Here is a 25,170-nt window from a genome sequence, read left to right as displayed (position 1 = left end):
ACACGTGATAGACATTGAGGGGAAAGGGAACTGGGACTTGATATATTGCCTTTCTGTGTTTTTTTACAACTACATTCAAAGCGGTTTACATAGTATATACAGGTACTTATTTATACCTGGGGCAGTGGAGGGTTAAGTGATTTGCCCAGAGTCACAAGGAGCTGCAGTGGGAATCAAGCCTGGTTCCCCAAGATCAAAGTCTGCTGCACTAACCACTAGGCTACTCTTCCACCTACCTGTGCTGGAAACTGTGAGCCATCCAAAACTCACCAGAAACCTCTCCGGAAATGGAAGATAAGGTGCCTAACTCCCATAGCACATATCTGAAAAGGGAGCATGGCCATGGGAGGGACATTCCAAAACGTTTCGTGATTACTTATAGAATACAAAGTCAGCACACCCAGCTTGGGCCCCAGCATTTACACCAGATTTCAGCAGGTATAAGTCTAGTGCCCAAAGTCTAGGCAGGGAATCTGTGTAAATGTGATTCTAAAAAGGGCGTCTGCTTTTTATAGAATTGCGCTTAGCACTGATCTATTCTGGTGCCCATTTTTGAGTATGATTTATAGAATTTTCACACACATACAAGTAATTATTGACAATTTAGATTTTTAGATGTCCAAACAAACCAAATGCATGCTCAGAAATACACTCCCTTATTACTTATATAATAATCCCTTTATGAGGAAAGTGGTAGTCTTAGGATTGTTGGGAAATAAAAACAGAAATGCATTTCCTCTTGTACTGAACAAAATACAAAGATATCTGCATTGCATGTTTCCCAACACTAACATATTCCAGCTAATAAATTCAACATATTTTTCTGCCTATTTTGCATAGACATTTAATTTTTCCAGTCATGTTGGTCCCAGTTTCTCTTTTTTGCTTTCCTGTTTGTCTTCTGCTAACTCTCTATCCAGTGGCTGCTGTTCACTTATCTTTTCTCCTCTCTTCTACAGTGTTCTTCCATTTCCTCGCTACATCTGTTTTTGATATATTGATCATTTCTTTTGAGTTCTTTCCTCCCTTTCTTTGCTGCCTATCTGTTAAGAGCATAAGAACATAACATAAGAACATAAGTGTGCACAGTGACTGAAAACAGAACAGGGCGCCAGGCAATGTGAGACCAGCGCAAGACAAATGCTTTAGCTGGTAAAGGTTGGGGACCCCCGCCAGCCAAGGTACCTAAGTAGTGGCGGTGGGTGGGAGTGGCGGCGGAGGGGAAGTGGAAGCGGCAGCAGGAGGGTGGCGGCAGGGAAGCGGGCCAAAATTTGCCCCCCCTCCCACCGTAGGCTCTGGCCCCCTTCCCAACAAGGTCCGGCTACGCCCCTGATTAGGAGGAATTGTGCTGTTACCTCTGTTAAAAGGAGAAAATCTGGATAAATCCCTTTATAAAAAAATCATCACCCAGTAGCAAATATTCCAACTGTTGCAAAAATTAATGCGGCTGTAGTTACCATACGATTTCAATCTTACTTAGACCAGCATAATTTATTAGATTCTATGCAACCTGATTTTCACCCTTTATGTAGCACAAAGACAGTTTTCACTGGACTTTTATTAGAATCACGTCTCATTCAGGATAAAGGGCATAGGCTTTTCTGGTGCACTTGGACCTTTTCACAACGTTTGATCTGGTGAATCATGACATTCTACTAACCAAACTCTCTGAGGTTGGATTGGCCGGTAATGTGCTTGCAAGGTTCACTGGATATTTAAAGAACAGATCCCTGCAAGTTTCTTGGCAGAGAAATCTTTCATCATCTTGGCATATGAAACATGGGGTTTCTCAAGGATCACTGCTTTCCCTTGTCTTTTTAAATTATTATTTAAAGGATATGGGAAAGATTGTGAAACCATTGGCTGTTAAATACTTCTTTTAAACAGATGAGATTGTTCTATTTCCATTTGTTTCTGTCTGCACTTCTGTGTATGCTCATATATACAGGGTTTTTGATGCCTTATATGCATGGATATATTCTTAAGTACATAAATATTGTTACACTGGGACAGACCAAAGGTCCAGCAAGTCCAGCATCCTGTTTCCAACAGTGGCCAATCCAGGTCACAAATACCTGGCAAGATCCCAAAAAAGTTCAATACATTTTATGCTGCTTATCCTAGAAATAAGCAGTGGATTTTCCCCCAAGTCATTTTAATAATGGTCTATGGACTTTTCCTTTAGGAAGCTGTCCAAACCTTTTTTTTTAAATCCTGCTAAGCTAACTGTCTTTACCACATTCTCTGGCAATGAATTCCAGAGTTTAATTACACGTTGAGTGAAGAAAAAGTTTCTCCAATTCATTTTAAATTTACCACTTTGTAGCTTCATCACATGCCCCCTACTCCTAGTATTTTTGGAAAGAGTAAACAAACGATTCACATGTACCCATTCCACTCCATTCATTATTTTATAGACCTCTATCATATCTCCCCTCAGCCATCTTTTCTCCAAGATGAAGATCCCTAGCTGCTTCAGCCTTTCCTCATAGAGAAGTCGTCCCATCCCCTTTATCATTTTCATCACCCTCTTCTGTACATTTTTTAATTCTACTTTCCACCTTATAATCGAAAGAGAAAAATGCCTAGATTTCGACCCAAATCGGGAGATAGACGTTTATCTCACAAAAACGAATAAATCGGTATAATCGAAAGCCGATTTTGGACGTTTTCAACTGCACTCCGTCGCAGATGCGGACAAAGTTGATGGGAGCGTGTCAGAGGTGTGGTGAAGGTGGAACTGGGGCGTGGTTATCGGCCGAGGAGAGATGTACGCTTTAGGGCGATAATCGAAAAAATAAAGGCGTTTTTAGCGAACATTTGGGACACTTTTGTTGGCCCTTTTTTCACACGAACAGGTCCCAAAAAACTGCTCTAAATGACCAGATGACCATCAGAGGGAATCGGGGATGACCTCCTCTGACTCCCCCAGTGGTCACTAACCCCCTCCCACCACAAAAAATGATGTTTCACAACTTTTTATTTTCACCCTCAAATGTCATACCCACCTCCCTGGCAGCAGTATGCAGGTCCCTGGAGCAGTTGTTAGGGGGTGCAGTGGACTTCAGGCAGGTGGACCCAGGCCCATCCCCCCCCCTACCTGTTACAATTGTGCTGCTTAATGCTTAGTCGTCCAACCCCCCCAAACCCACTGTACCCACATGTAGGTGCCCCCCTTCACCCCTTAGGGCTATAGTAATGGTGTAGACTTGTGGGCAGTGGGTTTTGAGGGGGATTTGGGGGGCTCAACACACAAGGGAAGGGTGCTATGCACCTGGGAGCTCTTTTACCTTTTTTTTTGTTTTTGTAAAAGTGCCCCCTAGGGTGCCCGATTGGTGTCCTGGCATGTGAGGGGGACCAGTGCACTACGACTCCTGGCCCCTCCCACAAACAAATGCCTTGGATTTATTCGTTTTTGAGCTGGGCGCTTTCATTTTCCATTATCATTGAAAAACAAAAACGCCCAGCTCACAAATTGTCGAATAAAACATGGACGTCTATTTTTTTCGAAAATACGGTTCGGTCCGCCCCTTCATGGACCCGTTCTTGGAGATAAACGCCCATGGAGATAGACGTTTTCGTTAGATTATGCCCCTCCACATCTTTTTTGAGATGTGGAGACCAAAATTTGAGCACAATATTCGAGGTGCAGTCACACCATGGACCGATACAAAGGCATTATAATGCCCTCATTTTTGTTTTCCATTGCTTTCCTAATAATACTTAACATTCTATTTGCTTTCTTAGCCACCACAGCACACTGAGCAGAGGGTTTCAACGTATCATCAACGAGCTGAAACATCTCATGGGAGTAATATCTTATGGGTTAGATGCTCACTGAATTGTAAACCACAAGAATTACCAAAGGTCATTGCTGGGGAGATTTCTATCAGTAATAATTAGATATACTGATAGATTTAGGCTTAACAATGGCTGCATAAGTAAACAGTGTGATCTGTAAATCATTTTTAAAGTAGAAACTGCTATGTCTTATTAAATGCCTTCTCTTTTTCAGATAGTTATTCAGTCTATGGCCAGAGACAGACTGTTTTCATCACAGTCTCAGCTGGTGCCCTGCTATGAGTTCGGAGGACAATGGAGGGCAGGTTACTTCCTGTTCCGGGGCAGAGGGAGCTGCAGCGAATGAGTGAAGTTCGTGAAGTCGGAGTCAACAGGCGCGCGCCGCGGCACCCCCCCAGCGGCGTGCACCCGGGGGAGGGTGTCATTTTGCCGGGGAGGGGGGAAGGTGTCATTTCGCAGGCGGGGAGGGTGGGTGCGCTGCACCCGGGGAGGGCACATCGGCGATCCACCCTGGGTGCCATCCACGCTAGGAATGCCACTGATGGAGGGGAAGGGAATAGATAGCAATGCTGGACCTGCGAGGGGGGAGAGGAAGGGAGGGATGCCAGACTTATGAAAGGGGGGAGGGAGGGTTCAGTAGCATGTGGCCCCTACAACTTGGCAGTTCCATTCTTTTTGCAGGGCTCATTCAACGCTATGCCCAGGTTCTATCTGTGAACTTGCAGTTGAAAGTTGCATCATGAATTCTTTGGAGCAATTTAGATAGCCACGCATTTAAAATATAGATGGAGCCACTACCTTGCAAAATCTTCATCCTGAAAAATATTTGTTGCAAAATTTCACTACCCTTTAAAATATGGAGCCCAGAGTGGTTGTACAGTTTACTGGCCACTTAGGCCACCACTGGTGTGGGTGCTCTACTGGGCACCACCTTTTCTGCCTGACATTATTTGGTATCAGTTCAACTTTACAGCGAAACGCTGGGCAACGTCGGTGGAAGTATGCTCTCAATTTGAACTCTCAATCATACTTAGAGCACAGATAAGTTTGAAAGTTTAAAGTTTTTTTGATATGCCATGCGTAGTTGATTTTATGAAGTTCTTTGGAAGGTATTTTTTACCAGTGAGGTAATTGCCCATTAATTCAGTAAGTTTAAATGACAGATTCTGGCTGGGGCTCTAAGGCTTTTTCCTTCCAGTATTTACTTTTCAGGCTTTGATGATAAATAAGTGGGTGGTCATACTGAAGGCAAATTACATATACAGTTGAATAAGGTATGTGGAACTGGTCACGGTTATAGGATATGCTGTGAACCAGTTCAGATGCAGATCAAGTAGTCAGTCAACATATTCAGTATAGCACAACTATGATACTAAAAAGCAGTGTCATAAGTCAATCACATTGTAATTTTCTTTTATTAGTATGCAAGGTCATGTTATTCCCATCTGATAGTAACAGGTGTATTGTCAGGTTCAGACTGCAATGCTCGTTAATCATCCCGCTGAAGGTGATAGTGAACAGCCAATACCTAGACTTCTCAAACATCATTTCCAGACCTTCCAAACTGCCATGCAGCTCCATACAATGCCTAATTAAATCTAACAACTTCTGGCTCTCCAGCAAATAGCCAACTCCTCTGAGAATGAGTTGCCTTACTTCTTCACAGTTCTAGACCCTGATTTTTATTTAATTTTCTTTTTGCAAACTTTTTCTGTTCTAAGAATACATACAGTACACAACTCACCAGTGCTACCAGTACAATACCCCATTTCAAAGACTGGTATCAGACCCAGATCAACTTGCTGTCTATACAACATTCAAGTTGCTCAACACCATGAATCCTTAGGCAGGCCATGAAATTTTGTGAGTTTTTGTCATGTGCCATCATGAGCGTGTGTGCTTTATTTGCAAAGAGTGTATGCTCTTTCAGAAGAGAGCACTCTTTTTCCTGATAGTGCACACATGTGCAAACCAGTGGCCTAGCCGTGAGGGGACTTGGGGCCCTCGGCCCCCCATTTTGGACTCAGCCCCCCTCCAAACCTGCAGCATCCATTAAAATGGTTGGTGGGAATGCCAAAGCCCCACTAGCCCAAGAAAGTTGGTATTGAGCCACACCCCTCTTCCTCTTGCTGCTGCAGGAAACAGGAAGTTGGCAGTGTGCCTCCAGCTGCTGACGCCAGGACTCCTCGTGCGTGCTCAGTTCGTGCAAAACCTAAGCATGCTTGGGGAATCCTGGAGTTGGCGGCTGGAGGCATACAGACAACTTCCTGTGTCCTGCAGCAGCAAGAGAAGGAGGGGAGTGGCTCAGCAGCAAATTTCTTGGCTGGCTGGGCCTTGGCATCCCCACCAGTAAAGGTATTTTTAACACAGTTGTGGGGGGGGGGGGGGGGGGGGAGTGGGAATGTGTTGTGCCCTTCAGTCCACCACTGGACTTCCCCAAAACTGGAGGACTGGCTACACTCCTCGTGTGAACCATCACTCTCTGAAAGAGCAGGAACTCTTTTCACATAATGCACACTCTTTTGAAAGAGTGTGTATTCTTTCTGAGTGTGCACTCTTAACATCATTGCTTCTGTGAAGACATATGGGGGAGGGGGAAGGGAACCGTAACAAAATGAACATTCCCAGAAAGAACACAGAAAATCACACAAAACTAACATTTTTTGCTTGCACACCCCTAGTTTCTTTGTAGCTGGCAGGGGAAGGGAGGGGGGGGAGAGAAAGTCAGAATCTAGTATGGCATTTACAATCAGTAAAAAAGAGAAACAGTTGTGTGTTAATGTGCTAAAATCTGTGTGCCTATAAAGAGGACAGGAAAGGCAGCATAAAGAGGTGTGGAGAGAGCAGGGGCGTAGCCAGACAACAGATTTTGGGTGGGCCTCGGCAAGAAGTGGGTGGGCACCAAGTGCTCTCCCTCCACCCCCCCCCCCCCCCCCCCCCCCCCACCAAGAAAAAAATATCTCAGCTTGCGGGGAAACACTTCTTTCCACCTTGGCAGTCTGCAGCAGGCTTACGCTGAAAACTGAGCATGTGCAGGTGCCAGTATCATGGAGAGTAGCACTTTCGTTACCATCAGGGGGAAGTCTTCAGCTGGCGGCGCTTGGGATCCCCACCAGCTACTGCTAAACATGTGCTACTGATGGGTGGGCCTGAGCCCTAAATGGGTGGGCCCTGGCCCACCCAGGCCCGCCTGTGGCTTCGCCACTGGGAGAGAGACATAGGAAAGGGAAGAAAATGCTTTCCTTTTAAATATATTTGTCTTTTAAAAGTTTGTTTCAAACTTAGATGTTCCTCTGTGGACTGTAAGGTAATAAACTAACACTAATGCACGATTTAAAAGAAAAAAAAATTCTATAAGGAAAACCGATTTTGTTTCTGTTCTCTCTAGGTTTTCTTTGGGAACAGCACTTCCAGATGCCTTCTTAACTGCTGTACAGGAAGCAAAGATTCTTTCAGAGGGCCACAAAATTATAAAGACAATGCCACTTTTTGTTTCCCAAGTAGATTATAGCTCTCTATTGTATCATTCCACAGCTGCAAGAGCACAGATCATAGGCAACATTTTGGTAAAGTACAATTTTCAAAAAACACTTCAGTCTCAGAAGCTCAACGTCTGCGCGATTGGAATACTCTAAGAGAGCGTAAAGCACTAGAATGCACCACTATAGAGCTTTGAAGAGAAAAGGGCTCTTAAAAATTATCTCAGTAATTCATGGGCTTGCTTTTTTATTTTATTTCCAAGTGCATGCATTAAGCTGCCCTTCACTAACTTTGGTTAGCGTATCTGGGTTTAAAAATGTTTTGGACAAATTCCTGGAGGAGTAGTCCATAGTCTGCTATTGAGACAGACATGGGAAGCAACTGCTTGCCCTGGGATTTGTAGTATTTACTGTTGCCATGATTTGGGTTTCTGTCAGGTACTTGTGACCTGGCTTGGCCACTGTTTGGAAAACAGGATACTGTGCTAGATGGACTATCGGTCTGACCCAGTATGGCTACTCTTAAGTTCTAACTCCCTCAATATAGCCACAAATTTGTGGTGCACAGCAAGGTCTGAACTATGACGAAAATAACCTACAATTAAACTGTTAGGTGATTGAAAAATTATTGCCTTATAAATAAAAAAGGAGATTTAGGGAAAACTTTGCTCAGAAAGGAACAACGCTGGATTCATAGATTAAAAACAGTTTCCTTAGCGGAGAGGAGGCCAGTTCTGGTGGCAGGATAGCATTTGGGAATCGCTGCTGCCACCGCTAACATTTGGAAAACAAGGATCATAGACTCAGAGAAAGGGGTTGAGAAAGGAAGGGGGGAGGGGGGGAGGAAGATGAGATGCCGGCCCAGGAGGAAGTGGATGGAAGGAGGGATGCAACCACTAAGTGTCGCGTGTAATTGTTGTTGCTGTGTTTTCTCTGCCTCTCCAGAGGTACCGTTATATCATTCGTTATCAGTGATGTCCTTCAAAGCACAATATCATTGTGGGAGGTGATTGGCTGGCTGTCTTCCTTTTGTTGTGGCCAAGCGTAACCACAGGAATGTCTTACGACATCTCTAGGCATCCCCCAATGCTTGAGGCACCAAGTAGTCTAGGGTTACATAAACAATAGTCCTTGTCCAATGTTATCTGCATTCTTCCAGACTGAGGCCCAGATGCACAAAACTTTAACGACCCTTTAAAGAAGAAATTTTCAACCGTAGCATGCATTAAAGGCCATTTTCCGACGACACTAGCAGCTAACGAAAACGGAATGCAAACGAGTCACTTCCAATTGAAATGTGAACAATTCGCAATGCACTAACCATACTTACGATTGCAATGAATCATTTACCGTGATATATTTAAAGTGAAGTCAGACCTGTCGTTAAGGCCCGAGCTGTCATACAGACACTGCTCCCCGCTTCTCCCGGCAGCATAAAAATCCAAGCTGGTATGTTTGAAAATAAAAAAAATCCACACAAACACGTGGCTCCTCGCTTCCCCCTGCATAAAATTGAAAAGGCGCTCGTCAGGAGCGTCCTGTATGGGCGCCCTTGCCCCCCCCCCCCCGCCCGAGGTCGATGCTGCTCCCCGCTTCCCCCTGTATTAAAAAAAAATCAAAAGAAAACTCAAAACTGTAGCAGCCACGGCCCCCCTCCCTTCCTCTCTTTCTCCTTCTCCCACAGCTTTGAAAATTAACACTCTGCTCTCCTCTGAAGCCAATTTCCTGGTTCTGTAAACAACTTTAAGCTGCCCAGGTCCCCCTCCCTTCCTCTCTTTCCCCCAGCTGGGGGGGGGGGGGGGGGGCGGGCCCAGGTCTCTCTGCTGAGCTAAAGGGGATCACATTGAAAGAGGTCTTTTGTTAGAAAGGTGGGGGTTTATGAAGGACGTCCTTTCTGGAGTCTTGAGGAGGACGTCTTCAACTGCACTCTCCTGCTAGGATCACAGAGCTAAACGCTCGCACGTCCCGATCCCCCCCCCCCCACACGCCCCTATCTAACGTAAGCAACCTACGTAGGTTTAATACGTTTGTGTTGATGTTTGTGGCATGCGCAGAGCAGCCAGCATAACGCTTGGCCGCTCTGCGCATGTTTTAGGGGCCGATTACCAATGGGGATTACGAATCTGTAATGCATTGTACTTTACAATACCGCACCGAGCATGTGCAACTTGTTTTTTTGGTGCATTCTTCGTTTTTTCAAATTCGGTTTTAGATTTTTTTATGTTTGGTTGATGCATCTGGGCCTGAGTCAAATGGGGCACTGGAGAGACAGTTCCTCAGGGTCACAGCCATTACCCTTCTCTGCAGGGCAGGGCACGGCACAAGTCTTTTAGCACAGAGCACACACCATCCATGTGCTATCACAAGCCAACCTCTCACACCTCCTAACTGATGCTGTTGGTGGTCATATCCTTCCTCCACTAAGATCACTCAGGAGCAAAGAAAATTACAACATGATCAATGTTCCCTCTAAGGATCGATGCCTTGTGTGCAAAATTTTCAGTGCATGTGCAAAAAATATCCACTGACCTAATTTATGAGTAATTTTGTGCACCAGAAGCTCTTGATTAAAAATTGTAATCATAATAAGGTGTAAAATTTTGAAAACATGTTTTATTACTTTAATAGCAATATCCTATATAATAAAACTCACCCTCAACGTTCTGAAGACACTGACGTCACTGTCAGGTCTTCCCGACTCTTCCTTCCGGTTCGAAGCCTTCGTGGTGGTGAAGCCACCGAAAACACTGTGTTGGGGCCCCGCCCTCGCGTCAAACGTGATGACGTCGAGGGCGGAGCAATGGCGTCAGTGGTTTCACAACCGACGCTGCAGATTGAAGGTGGCATACCGAGGTCCGCAACAATGGCGACCAGTGCCATCAGAACGGCGAAAGGGGTGAGTAGGGGGGGGAAGGTTCCGAAGGAAACCATGCTAGCGCCAGTTTCATTAACGCAAGAAACAGGCATGTTTTACTAGTATTAACATAATTTATGTCTTATTTAGGGGGTCCTTTTACAAAGGCACGCTGAAAAATGACGTGGTAATATAGACATGGGTTTTAGGTGCACACCGATTCACTTTTTAGCGTGCCTGTAAAAAAGGCCTTTTTTTTTTGCCGAAAATGAATGTGCGGCAAAATCAAAATTGCCATGCATCCATTTTGGGTCTGAGACCTTACCACCAGCCATTGGCCTAGCAGTAAGGATCTGGGCGGTAATGACCTACGCACGTCAAATGCCACTTGGCGCATGTCTGTTACACACGCAAGAAAATAAAAAATATTTTTCAGACATGCGTATTGGACGTGCGCCAAAAATGAAATTACCGCAAGAGCCACGCAGTAGTCGGGCGGTAACTCCATTTTGGTGCACGTTGGGCGCAAGTAGACGCTTACATAGCTTAGTAAAAGGGCCCCTTAATTTGAATTAAAAATACAAAAAAGGAGTGCATTACAGACTTGTGATGGAAAGTGTATTAAGTGTTGCTAGCAATTTATGATTAATATTACAGCGCCATCCTATGGATGGGATTGGAACAGCCAACTTAGCAAAATTCCAGTTTAAACTAAGTAGAGAGGTGTGGTAGCTGTGTTAGTCCACTTTTAAAGGTAATCAATAGACGAAGAAGGGCAACCTTCGAAAGCTAATAAAGAAATGTATTAAGTTATGTCCAATAAAAAAAGGTATCATCTTATTTTCTTTTCCATGTTTTATTTTGTTTTATTTCTATTGATTAAGTTTAAACTAAGAAATCACTCAGCTGCTAAGATGAGGCAGGTGCAAATAGTTCCGCTGCTGTGCAGGCTTCATGATCTATGTGTGAATACAACATGCAGACGCAGGCAAGCTGATGGTCTAGAATTCATTTTCTAAGGGCCAGCTGCCTTTCAAGGACCTCATCCATTATGCCCCCCTGTAAAATAACTAAAAGATATACAACCAGATTGAAACAAATGGAATTCAAGAAATTATGGTATGAACACAAATGGATCCCTAGAGGACAGAAATGCACCAAAAGGCAGTTACCACCCAAAACAGCTGCGGTATGATTCCATCAAACCTATGAGAAATAGGGTGTATTAGTCTCTTGTCCAAGAACAGAGAAGAAGAGGAAGCTGTCAAACTGGTGCTTAATCGAAGACTCCAAAGCAGTTCAAAGAGAGGAGTAAAGATCCCCACACTGAAGACAGAGGTACCAAAATGACCACTAAAGGTGTGTGAATGCCGACTTATGCTAGCATTCTATAATGGAGTCTGGGCACTCAGATTCCATTAAAGAATCTGTGCTTAGTGCCCAGAATTTTGGAACCTAACATCTGGCACACTTGGTACAATTGTTTAAAGTGGAAGGACATGGAGTTCAACAGCATGGCATAATGCATGCATGAGTTTATCTTGTTGGACAGACTGAACGGACGGTACAGGTCTTTATCTGCCGTCATTTACTGTTACTATGACCTCTCTTTTGAGGTCAGACTCTCTCTCTCTCTCTCGTTTTCCCTCTCACTCTTTCTGTGTGCAGCGAGACCGGAAAAAAAGGGGGGAGGAGATAGGGCGGGGTTAGAAGGGCTTGCGAGGAGGAGCGTTAAAGAGGCGAGCAGCAGATGGGATGGGATCATGGGATGGAAGAAGAGAGAGAGATGTGAAGGACACGTATGGAGGTGATAGGTTGTGAAGGCGCTCTAATGCGTCAGCTGTCTGCAACCGGACCAGAGGAAATTGATGGGGGTGGGATCATTATACAGGACACACAAGCAGTGTAAAGGGGAAGGCAGAATGCACAGGTGCACTCAGTGATGCCAAACTGGGTTTTTTTTTTTTTTTTTGCATGTCCACTTGGTTTAGTTTATTCGCTCCTTGTGCGGGTTGGGCTATTTCTGGGCTACGCAGTCCAGCCTGCTGACATCAGTTTCCCCACGTGCTGCGCAGCACGTGGGGAAATCGCTCAGTCAGCTTCGCAGCACTTGTTTTGCTTACAGTGTGACACTGACAAACAGTAGAGGCTCTTGCCGCCCCCTTCCTCCTCCCGGTCCTGGCAGTTGTATTAAAATGAACCTGTGAGTCCTGCCCCCGTGCCTGAGATCAGCCATCCAGTTGTTTTGAATGCATTATAGGCTCTTCCGAGCCGTCCCCTCCCCATTCCTGGCAGCTGTGTAATAATAGTAATCTACGAGGACGTGAGAGTCCTGCTGCTTTAGCCTACCTGGTGAGAAACCTCTCAGAAGGAATAGCAGCACCAGCGGCAACGTTATCTGCCTGCACACCAGCTGGGCTGACATCAAAGTGCAGTCAGTGTAAGAGTAGCAGAAGTGTGGGTCATTCTGTCTCTTTGCTTCCTGTCACCTCTCTGCCTGCCACACACAAGGATCACCTCGCCTGGGGTACTGCAGCGCGGGCTGCCTTCCCTTGCCTTATTGGAGTAAACTCGGCTGTCAAGACCAAGAGAAAGCCCTGCCCAAGAGGTAGGACAAAGGAAAAGCCTGGTATTTGATATAAAAAGCATGTTGTTGTTGGTTAATTTAGTGGTGATGGCCCGGGTGGAGGGACTGAAACAAACCATCACTGCTGATCATGGAGAAAGGTGGGGGAGAGGGGGATGTTGAGCACCATGTGAAGGAAGAAAGAGGAATCGGGTAGGAAGGAGATTGCTAGTCGCGGTTAAATGGGGGAGGGGGACAAGGAGAGTGAGGGCAAGAAAGAAAGCGAGAGGCAGGCAGGCAGGCATGGGGCAGAGAAAGGCTGGTGCAGCGATTAAAGGTAATAGGGGGATGAGGGCTAGAAGGCAATGAACTGCTGGCACAGAGAAAGGGGAGGGGGAGGAAGGCTGAACCCTACAGGGTTCAGGGAGACGGAGCAGACTAGAAGGGGATGGGATACGGGGGGGGGGGGGTAGAGAATGAGGTGTTATGTTGGGTCTGTGGAACTCCTGTTATTTCTTGTTGATTGGTTTTATTATTAGTGGACTGCACACCAGCACACCTCACCAAGGTTTCTTTTCTTTCCATTCACTTAGCAGTTCACTGTGCAGTTTAGCTGTCTTGATTCACACCATTAGCTTCCATTGACTAGACCTCTTCGTTGACGTCACTCTCTGTGACGCAACGCATCAATCTCTTTAGCGGCAGTTTTAAACAGCGTCTCTGAACCTCTTTGCTTTCCGAAGCTGCAGTTTTGTTGCTGTTCAGCTCTGAAGGTAAGATCGGCATGTACGTATGATCAGTTAGTCATTTCCATTCTTTCCATGCTTTATCTTAGCAACGAGTACTGCAGTACGAAGCCATTCAAGTTTTAAAGGGCTACCTTTCAGTTTCTCGCCTTTTAAAAGTTTTTTTTAACTTGAATTTCAACAGTGCTGCTCGGTTTGTTTGTGCAGTAGACCAATTCTTTTTAAGTCGTATTCTTTGATCGCATCCAATGTCTCAGGAATGAACAGTGCAACAAAACAGCTACCAATGGTATTCGTATTTGTCATAGTTTTGGTTTTAATTCTAAGCACTGCAGTTTTTGTGGCAGAAAAGTTGTAGCACCAGAATTCTCAATATCATATGCTTATCAGTTTTCAAACATTTTAAGCCCTTTGGTCAAACTGAGCGCACCACATTTCATTTTATATTTTAAGGAGGAATACCCGACTGAAAGCAGGATATAAGTCCTTTCCCAATATGTCGGGTGTGTCATTTTTTTCTTCAGTTGTGTAGCTTAAAGTTGTTAAACTTACGTTAAACACGTTAAAGTTGTTCTAAGTGTTTATAATGATTACCAGTTGTTTATATACAATTTAGGAAGTATCAATATATTGTTGATTAAATTGTAAGCTCTGGCGAATAGGGCAGATACAAATCAAGGTCAGGTATACACAAAAAGTAGCACATATGAGTTTATCTTGTTGGGCAGACTGGATGGACCGTACAGGTCTTTCTCTGCCGCCATCTACTATGTTATGACTCTCCTACCTGTTTAGTGTACAGCGCTGCCTACCTCTAGTAGCGCTATAGAAATTTGTAGTAGATGTAATTCTCATTACAGATGCAATTTTTTTTTTCGAACGTCATTCTGGCATCTAGTGGCTTTTGAGTATGCACTATTAACTATTCTGTTGATTGGCTTTACTTGTTTTTCTCACAAAGTCACTATTAAAAGCTAGCAAGTAACAATAAAGGTCAGGTCTAGAGTCAAACTCAGACTAATGATATGACCTGCCCTACTTCTTCATGAGTCCAGAAAATCCTCCTATTATTTTAACGTTATATCATTCTTTACAAAAACATTTTATTTTTTAATTCTCAGATAAGTGCCTGGGGGATTTCTATTTTTTGAAAGATTTAATTTATAAATGCTAAAAATTATCAGGCTAACGCAGGAAGTCTCAGTGCCATTTTGAAAAGATGGCGCTGCCGGGCATGGGGAATAATAGCAGCAGCAGCAGCACAACAAGCAGGAAAGAACATATTCCCCCCTGACGCCACTAGATCACCAGTGGTGCCACCAGCACGCCTTTAAAGGGAGGACTGGGGAGGGCTATAGTGTATGGTGGGCATCCGGCAGAGCCTCTGGGCCCTCAGGCACTGCCCGGTAGCCTGAATAGCAGCGGGCAGGAAAGAATATGCTCCTCCTCCCCAGAGACCACTAGACCACCAGGACCCTTCAGGTAGGACTGGGGCAGCAGGGGCATCAACTGCGGCGGTAGGGGGAGCAGCAGCCGGGTGGGGGGCCCAGACCACTCTCAGTCCGCACCAGTTTTTTTTTTTTGCCAGCCTAACTGTGAGGTAATTTGTCAGTCACAGTTTGGAAGTAGAGGGAGTAGAGGGAGAAAGACTTGTGACCAGCTATATTTTCTGTAATTCCCAGGCACTATTCAGGTAGTGATAAAATGTTTAGATAACTATTTCAGTTACCTGTTATTGTGTGCTGTTTTCCCCATCTGTTTTATAGTTCACTGTTCAATAGTTTTATGACAATAAACCTCTTTTAGTTTATTGCCTCTGCTTGACTGGAATGACTAAGAATCCTGGTGGTTTGTGTGTTGGGTTTGTGAGTGCTTTCTGGGAATTCTGGGACCACTGGGAGTGTGCATCAGTAACATAGAAATCACTGAGGAATAATTTGAGAGCGGGAGACTCACCCAGATGCAGTTGGGTCCCAGTCAGTGAGAGAAGGGTGCTAGTGCAGAGCACAAGCAGCAGCTGCAGGCGGACCTGAGTTGTGCTGGGTACAGACCCTCTAGGTTGCCGCAGGATTAGCCCCAGGCGGGTGACTAGGCATTTCATGACTATCCCTATACAGAAAGAAGATGGAATTGAAACAATGTTTAAATGACTTCATGGCAGTTGATGTGTTATGATGGGCAGGAGTGGTGTTTAGAAGGTAACAGTTGGGAAGTAAAGACAGTGCTGGGCAGACTTCCCAGGTCTGTGTCACCAAAAGGACAAAAGACAGATCTGGATTGGCTGGAATGGGGCTTTGACAGCAACTAAGTATGCTGGATTAAACAATTAGTAAAGTGGTTGCAATCCATTCAGAATACTGCACTCTGATTTACTCTTTGAAAAAGTATGATAGTGTACCTCGGTATTATAGTCATTGGCTTTCGGGTCATGCTAGAGTCTTTTTCAGTTTTTTGTTTTTTTTTGTCTTAAGTGATGCATGGGCTAGCCCCATTGTATCTCTCAGTTCACTTTGTTTTCTCTCAAATATCAAGGATCTCTAGATCAATTGCCTTATTTAATTTTCCTTCTTTAAGAACTATAACAAGATCCAGATCAGTAGATAACCTATTTTTCATTCCATGACACTTGCCTTATTAAAGACATTCAAATCCTTTTATCTACTGCTTTAAATTATTTCCAATTTTGAAAACGTATCAAAACCTACTTATTCAGAAAATTTTGTATTACAATCTAGTACAAAATAAGTACCTGTACATAGTATGTAAGCTGCTTTGGTTGTAACCACGGAAAGGCAGTATGTGAAGTCCCATTCCTTAATAACTAGCTTGGATTAGTTGTGGATGGTTTTTTTGTTTGTTTGTTTTTTCAAACTAGGTGTATGTATGTTGTTAATGTTAACTCCTGTAGTTTGGACATAGGGCCCAAAATGGCAAAGTCAGGTCAGGATTAAGTATGTGTATTTTATTCTGCCTTGTTGGGTAGACTGGATGGACCATGCAGGTGTGGAGGAGTAGCCTAGTGGTTAGTGCAGTGGACTTCCCTCCTGGGGAACTGAGTTTGATTCCCACTACAGCTCCTTGTGACTCTGAGCAAGTCACTTAACCCTCCATTGCCCCTGGTACAAAATAAGTACCTGAATATATGTAAACCACTTTGAATGTAGTTGCAAAAATCTCAGAAAGGCAGTATATCAAGTCCCATTTCCCTTTATCCGCTGTCATTTACTATGTTACTCTATGTTAATTGTTATATGAGCAAACAGTTACTGTATCAGCAGCAAATTTGGTATCAGGACATTATAGAGGTAGTATTGTAAACATAAATGGATGCATTGAGTGAAATGTGCACTTTTAAACTTGCTACTAGGTCTTCTTTGAACTTCTTATGTCTCCCAGCCCACCTTCACCCCCTATTCCCCCTCCCAAGGCCAATGCAAAAGAATTGAGTGTCCTAGGCGAACCTTCAACTTTAGCCTCCCTCAGTTAATTTCCCCATCCAGATTTTGATAATTAAATGTTATAATCAAAGTCACCCAGATTCTATATAAAAACATATAATCTGACATGATGCTTTTAAATAGTCTTGTTTTATAGAAAGAAAACAAAACTTGGAAACAATGGCTCTTTCGGTTTTTGTGGCTGTCGGGTCTTGTTTGTTTTGAATGCTGCTGCCTAGTCATGCCTATTGGTTGGGCCAGACTTGCCCCCCCCCCCCCCTCAATTTTCTTCCATGGTAAATGTGTTTTCTTAAGTCTGTTGTTTCAACTCAGCTCTTCAGAAACAAAAGCTCATCTTTCCAAACTATGCCCAAGTAAAGCAGGAGTAATTTTTCTGTCTGAATGTTTCTCTGAATTTACTGCACTTAAAATAGAGTTCATCTATTTTATTCTGACAAAGAGTAGAAAAATGCAATAAGAATATGGGGGGTGGGGGTCAATATTTCAGCTGGTGGCACTCAATATTTTGCTGACTTTTGCTGGCGTTATAACCAGAAATTTAATGCTGGGCTGTGTCCGGCTCTAGCATTTAATTTTCAGGTTTATAAAGCTGGCAAAACCATAGTTAACACTTAACTGGATATGGCAAATTGCATAAACAGAGCAATTTTTATGTGGTTACCTTGGCTGGCTAAATCCTGAATATCGACACTTAACCAGCCAAATGATGACTCTGCCTCGAATTCTATATACAGCGTGGTGAGTAGCGTGCATTAACTTGTGCATGCGACCAATTTACATGCACTACTCAAGTAATGAGCCAATCAGCGATGATAATTGGCTGATAACCAATTATGATTACTAATTGGCATTAATCCATTATTATGGATCCAATTTCTCCTTCCTGGGCAGCTGCCTATGGAACGCTCTCCCTAGACCTATCCAAGCAATCCATGACCACCTACCATTCAGAAAAGCACTAAAAACCCATCTATTCAAACAAGCCTATCCAAAAGACCCAGATTAATCTCTTGAACCCATCTACCTTACATATACTGAAGAGAAAACGACATTGACCCAGACTCTATCGCCCACCTTACCTTCCTCTCTATCACCTGTCTCTACCTACCCATCCATCCTATTACTACCCATCCATCCTATTACTATGTTATACTTAATTTCCTACTTTACATAACAAAATTCTGTGTTACCTATTACTATGTAAGCCGCATTGAGCCTGCTTTTAGTGGGAAAGTGCGGGATACAAATATAATAAATAAATAATTGGAATTTACATATGCTTCTTTTTAGGCATATTCTAAAAAAGAGGTGCGTATAAATTCTAATGTACGTAGCTGAAAAGGTGGCGCAGCCGTGGCAGAAGTGTGGACGTGTTGGGGGCATCACTCTTACGCGTGACAATATTCCAAATTTTACCGAGGTGAGTCAGAAACATTGAATAAGTTCATATTGTGATTAAAATTGGATACTTTAAGAATTATTTTACACTGCCTGATCAATGAGGAGGTGGGTGTTGTAAATCTTACGGTTCAAATCTATTATGAGCAAGTTACACCACAGAGCTCGGCAGGAGTATTTTTGTTGTGGAAATATTCATTGTTGTGTACTTGCCTACCCGTGGTGTTTAATTGCCAAGTTTGAAGTAACGTTATAGAATAGTGACATTTATACACCAAAGTGTGCACATTTACGCCTCTTGTTGACATGGCGTAAGTGGGCGTGTCTAAATGTTGATGCATAAATGCCGTAATGGAATCTGGGTGCCCAAATCCTATTATAGAATTCGCACTTAGGGCCCCTCTTACCACGCTGCAGAAAAGGAGGGCCTGCGGTAGCGTCGGTTTGTGTGTTTGATGTGCGCCAAGGCCCCCTTTTACTGCAGTGGCTAAAAGGCTGTTTTCCTAAAAAAAAAAAGCCGTGTGCTGCCATTTCCAGATGGAACCCTTACCGCCATCTAATTAGGTGATAAGGAGGGGCATTTTCGATAGAATGTCTAAATCAGAAATTCTGAACAGGAAAGAAGGTCATTTTTGAAAAAGATAGACATCTATCTTTTGTGTTTGAAAATGCTATCGATGTCTTGTGATTTGGACGTCCTTCTTTATGGTCCATTTTTGAACAAAAGATGTCCAAATGCAAGACATTCAGAACAGAGGAGGCAGTGGCTTAATGGTTAGTGCAGTGGGGATTGATCCTGCTAACATGGGTTCAATTCCCACTGCTGCTCCTTGTGACTTTGGGCAAGTCAAATGCCCAAGGGGCATTTTTGGATATGGCATCTAAGTCTGAATTTGGACGTTTTTTGTAAAACGTCCAAAATCAGAACAGGAAAGGTCATTTTGTAGAAAAAAGTCTCTTTTCCTTTTGAAAATGCTGTTTGGAGAAATGTTTTGTGATTTGGATGTTTTATTTTTTGGTCCATTTTCAAACAGATACATCCAAACGCAAAACGTACAAAATACACAAGAAAATCCATAATAGAGTGAAACCATTCACATGTTCTAACTGTGGTAAAAGCTTTGGCTGTAATGTAAATCTCAAAGTGCATCAGAAAATCCCTACGGGACAGAAACCATTTGCATGTATAGAGTCTGGTAAAAGCTTTGGTCAGAAGGTAAACCTCACAATGCACCAGAGAATACACACAGGAGTGAAACCACTTACATGTTCTGAGTGTGGTAAAAGCTTTGGTTGGAAAGAAAGCCTCACATGGCATCAGAAAATCCACACAGGGATGAAACCATTTACATGCACTGAGGAGGTAAAAGCTTCAGTTGCATTGTGACAGGTAATTAGGGAATGTACACTCTTGCTATGAAGTATGGAAAAAATAGCACTCTAGTATTTAGATATATATAATGAGACCTCCTTTTCATCTATACATCTGAATTCAAAGCCCAAATCTAATGATAAACAATAGACTCATGGCTCAGATGTTATAAAAAATATATAAAGCTTGGCATCAGGTAGAATAGTGGAAAAGTGACATCCCAGGAAAGCAATAGGGCATCCTTGGGGGCACTGCAATGGACTTTATAAAATGCTCCCAGGTACACATCTCACTATTGCTCCCTTACCTTGTCTGCTGAGCCCCCCAAAACCCACTACCCCCAACTGTACACCACTACCATAGTCCTTACAGGTGAAGGGAGCACAGTGGGTTTTTGAGGGCTCAGAAGTGTAACAAGTAGGGGGAGTTAGAAGCCTGGGTCCACCTGTCTGCAGGGCACTGCACCACTACTAGACTACTCCAGGGACCTGCATGCTATTCTAATTGACCTGAGTATAACATCTGAGGCTGGCATAGAGGCTGGCAAGTAATATTTTTAATCACATTTTTTGGGGTGGGAGGAGGATAGTGACCACTGGGGGAGTAAGGGGAGGTGATCCCCGATTCCCTCCAGTGGTCATCTGGTCATTTGGGGCACCTCATACATGGAATAGAAGAGTAGCCTAGTGGTTAGTGCAGCAGACTTTGAGCTTGGGGAAGCAGGTTCAATTCCCACTGCAGTTGTTTGTTATAAAAACAGGTCTAGCTCAAAACATCTAAGTTTTAGTCTTGGACGTCTTTGTTTTGTTCCATTATTGCTGAAAGACGTCCAAGTCTTAGGAACTCCCAAGTCCTGCCTTGAACACGCCCCTGACACGCCCCCTTGAGATTTAGATGTCCTTCTGATGGACTTCAGAGAAAAACGTCTAAAAAGAGATTTTGAAAATACTGATTTGGATGTTTTTGTGAGGTAAACGTCCAAATGCAGACTAATGTCACTTTTTGGACGTTTTTCTCTTTTGAAAATGAGCCTGAAAAGCTCCTGTACTAACCCGGACGGTACAAAAATATGAAGTTTATTCATTGATTTTTGTAATACTATGTTATATCCTTGATCTAGTATCTTGTTTATGCAATCCACTATGAACCACTTTGTCGGCTTTAGCGGGCTATAGATAAAGTAACTGTAAAATACTGATATGGTTTTTTGTAATAAAGGATTTGTAGTGTTTTAATTCTTATATGTAAATATCTTTTGAAGGGCTTTTGCTACATAATAGCAAAATCATTGGACCATATTTAAAAAAAATAAATGTATTGCTGATGCTCCTTAAATTTAAAATATAATCTGTACTCTGACTAACTTTGGAAACAGACACAGCAGGAGTGCTGCAAATTAAATTCACCATGGTTTTCATTAGCTGATATCACTGTGCATGGCTCAGCAAGGCACCTCATAAGTGCATAATAGCATAAGCATGCTGGGAAAAGAAAGTAAGGCTGAATCTTATAGCATCTTGGCATGTGCAACAATTTGGGCAATTAAAGCTTTGTTTTATAAAGCATTGAGTTTATGAATGCCAGGTCAGCATAACTTGTTTCTCTCTTCCACACAGTTTATTTGGAGTAGACTTTCTGTGGGTAATTTTATAATGGGTCATTTAGATTAATTATGTATTTAAGAGGCCCTTTTGCTAAGCTATGGCAAAAAAATGGCCTTAGTATGCCCTTGCACCATTTTTCCCAATGTGCTAAGGTCATAAAATGGTCAGCGTTCCCCCTTTTTTCGTATTAATGGCCATTTTGTTGCTGATCCACACACTAAAAAGTAAATTTCATCTTTTAGAGCTGGGAGCTGGTTGGGGGTGGAGAGTAGGCGTGTACTTCACTAATCGGTTAGCGCAGCTTTATCACCACATGCTAAGCGATTAGCACACGGTTAGCGTGTGAGTCCTCACTGCCCACAAAGTAGGTGGCGGTGGGTCCACACGCTAATGGGAAAATTAGGGTGTGGTCATTAATTCAGAAACTAGAAAAAGCAGCCATTCTACCCATGCAGTAAAAATGGCCTTAGCACACGTGCGTGAACCGTGTAAACACACACTAAGGTCACTTTTTACCTTAGTTTGGTAATAGAGCCCCTTATCATTTTTGTGAGGAAAAAAAATGTAATAGCTATTTCTATAACAGAAAAAAAAAGTATGACACAAGAACAGCCAAATCTTGCTCCATGCTGGGCTGTTGATCCTGCACACCGCATTTGGAATTCACACCACTGGAGGATGTAAGGGAACCTCTACACTCGAGTGTGAGTACGTTTCTAGTAGAATGGAGTAGAACAATGCAGCCTAGTCGGTAGAACGAGGTATGATGGTGAAGAGAACACTAATACGGCTTAAAGTGGAAGCTGATACAACTTGGCTTGGAAAGTTTTTGTTGTATTTTGAACATGCCCATTTGCCACAAAGACACTGTAGGTGAGATACATTTGTAAGATGAATATGAATTTTTTTTGGTGCAGTATACAGCAGCAAGAGCTTTTGTTCATCCCAGCAGGCCTTGTTTTGTACCCCTTATGCTTCGGAGAAATCAACAATTGGTAGATATGTAACATTTTGGGGAGAGTCTCATCTTTGCAGACATACATGGCTTTTCACTCATGCTTTTCCTTGACTTGTTTCATGGATGCAGGATGATTACTTCAGTGTTGGCTGTACTGTGTCACAGAGTGAGAGGGTTTGTGTGAATGCTGATATCTGTTTCCCTAATTGATTTTGTTTTAGCCTAGGGCATGGGTTCAGGGACTGTATGACTCATTGACGGTTTTATTGTGTGACTGTCAATCTTTATTTGATTAAATAAGTAAGATGGGATGGTAAAAGGGATGGCATGGAGGGTTACTGTCGGGAGTGGTGATACAGTGGGCCGAATTGATGGAATGGGAGGGTTGATGTTATCGTACACTGCTGTTGAACAATATGTTATTGTATTTGTGATCCACTTTGTAGGTTATAGCAAAAAGGCATAATATGAAATCCTAAAATAAATATTATGTATCACATGGTTTTTAAATTTTGCAACCTCGAAATAAGAGTGAAAGAAATCCAGTTGACTGACATTTTTTTGTAATAGAGGGGGGGTATTACTGAGGAACGGAAAAAGCACTTTTCCCTTTTCCTTCTAAGGGGCCTAAAGAAACAACTATCCCATAATCCCGTCTACCTAGAATAAACTTCACAGATTTACCCACTCAAAACCAAATCCTAACTTTTTTTTCTTTTTTAATGCATTTTAACAGATCCAGCAAGTCTTAAAAGCTCCTTGTGGCTCTCATGGAGCTTATCAAAGGGCTGAATCATTAGATTCTTTATTTGTCATTTAAATGTTTGCCCAATAATTTGTTCCACCTTATAAATCTTTAGATTAAATGTAGAGTTATTGTTAGCACAATAATTTGTTCATATTAATAGTTCGGTCATCCTCTGGGGCCCTTTTACTAAGCCGCATAAGTGTCCACGTGCATCCAACACGCGCCAAAATGGAGTTACCGCACGGTTACCCTGTGGCCCTTGCGGTAATTTCATATTTGGCATGCGTCTGCTATGCGCAACTGGAAAATATTTTTTTATTCTGACGCGCTAAGTGGCGTTTGACGTGCGTAGGTCATTACCGCCCGGTTACCACGTAAGACTTTATCGCTAGGTCAATGGCTGGCAGTAAGGGCTACAGTGTACGGCAAAAATTGTCCCTGCTGCTAGCGCAGGGTCCTTTTTTACTGCAGCTTGGTAAAAGGACCCCTTAGCACATGCTAATGGACCACTAAGCTTTAGTATGAAGGACCCCTTTGTGCGTTCTAACATGGAACTTTCCTGTGTGCTAAGCCCAGATATACAGCGGCAGATTTGTAAGGCCATGCGCACGGTACACACAAAATGTTAACTTGAGAGTGCATTTAATGCTTACTATGTAGGAGGCACTAAGGGCTCCCACATTAACCCAGCATGCAGTTTCACCTACCATGTGGACATGTGGAGGGGCAGTTAATGCCACCCATTGAGGTGGAGTTAAGGGCTGCCGTACTAACCTGGCGATGGATAATGCAGGAATGCTCACCTTCTGCCCATGACTTACCCCCTACTATCTTATGTCTGTAATTAATTGTTAATATTTTGACATTTTCAATAAAAAGATTATTTTAAAAAATAGTTAACGCATGGGCTACCACATGCGAACAGGCAAAATACCGCAAGGCACCAGGGCATTATGCAATAGCCTGTTGGCATGCTAACCACACATCAATTCACCAAAAATTAACTTCGTAATATCAAATGAAACACAAATACTTAACAATTATAGAGCAACACAACTAGAGAGGAAAATCAACACCGGCCACCTTGGGTATGTCAACAGAAAGGCATATGCAAATCAACTGAGCCTCACTGTAAAACTCAGACTTAAAAGTTTTATTATATTCTAAATGGCAAAGTGGTGGGGGTCATTTTGTTATCATGCTCACAGCAGTATCCAATCTACCTTACTACACTGTGGAATCTACCAACCAGCTAGTAGTGTGTGATGGTGACGAAGAAAGCAAATAGAATGTTAGGTATTATTGGGAAAGGAATGGAAAACAAAAATGAGGACATTATAATGCCTTTGTATTGCTCCATGGTGCGATTGCACTTCAAATACTGTGTGCAATTCTGGTCACTGCATCTCAAGATATGGTGGATTTAGAAAAGATACAGAGAAGTGTGACGAAAATGACAACGGGGATGGGAAGACTTCCTTATAAGGAAAGTCTAAAGTCGCTAGGGCCCTTCAGCTTGGAGAAAAGACAGCTGAGGGGAAATATGATAGAGGGCTATAAAATAACGAGTGAAGTGGAATGGGTAGAAGTGAATCGCTTGTTTTAATCTTTCCAAAAATACTAGGACTAGGGGGCACACAATGAAGCTACTAAGAAGTAAATTTAAAACGAATGGGAGAAAATATTTCTTCACTCAACATGTAATTAAACTCGGGAATTCATTGCCAGAGAATGTGGTAAAAGCAATTAGATTAGTGGGGTTTTAAAAAGGTTTGGATCACTTCCTAAAAGAAAAGTCCATAAGCCATTATTAAGATGGGCTTGGGGAAAATCCAGTGCTTAAGGATAAGCAGCATAAAATGTACTGTTTTGAGTTCTTGCCAGGTACTTGTAACCTGGATTGGCCACTGTTGGAAACAGGATGCTGGACTTGATGGACCTTCAGTCTGTCCCAGTGTGATAAAGCTTGGAGTAGCCTAGTGGTTAATGCAGTGGACTTGGATCCTGGGGAACTGGGTTCAATTCTCACTTCAGCTCCTTGTGACTCTGGGCAAGTCACTTAACCCTCCATTTCCCCAGGTACAAAACAAGTACTTGTATTAAACATGTAAACCGCTTTGATTATAACCACAGAAAGGCAGTGCATCAAGTTCCATTCCTGTTCTTATTTTATGAACTGGTCTTGT

General features: G+C 43.0%; 1 long non-coding RNA gene across 1 annotated transcript; it reads right to left on the bottom strand.

Moving 5' to 3' along the window:
- Window positions 1-16,177: 16,177 nt before the first annotated feature.
- LOC115470160 lies at window positions 16,178-24,943 on the bottom strand. Its single transcript, XR_003942132.1, has 3 exons — window positions 24,915-24,943; window positions 22,921-22,923; window positions 16,178-16,259 (listed from the first exon to the last, which is right to left on the bottom strand). It is a non-coding gene; the product is annotated as an uncharacterized LOC115470160 (long non-coding RNA).
- Window positions 24,944-25,170: the final 227 nt, after the last annotated feature.

The sequence above is a fragment of the Microcaecilia unicolor genome, chromosome 5 (genome assembly GCF_901765095.1).
Source record: "Microcaecilia unicolor chromosome 5, aMicUni1.1, whole genome shotgun sequence".
Classification (NCBI taxonomy): Eukaryota; Metazoa; Chordata; class Amphibia; order Gymnophiona; family Siphonopidae; genus Microcaecilia; species Microcaecilia unicolor.
This window is presented reverse-complemented; position numbering and strand designations above follow the sequence as displayed.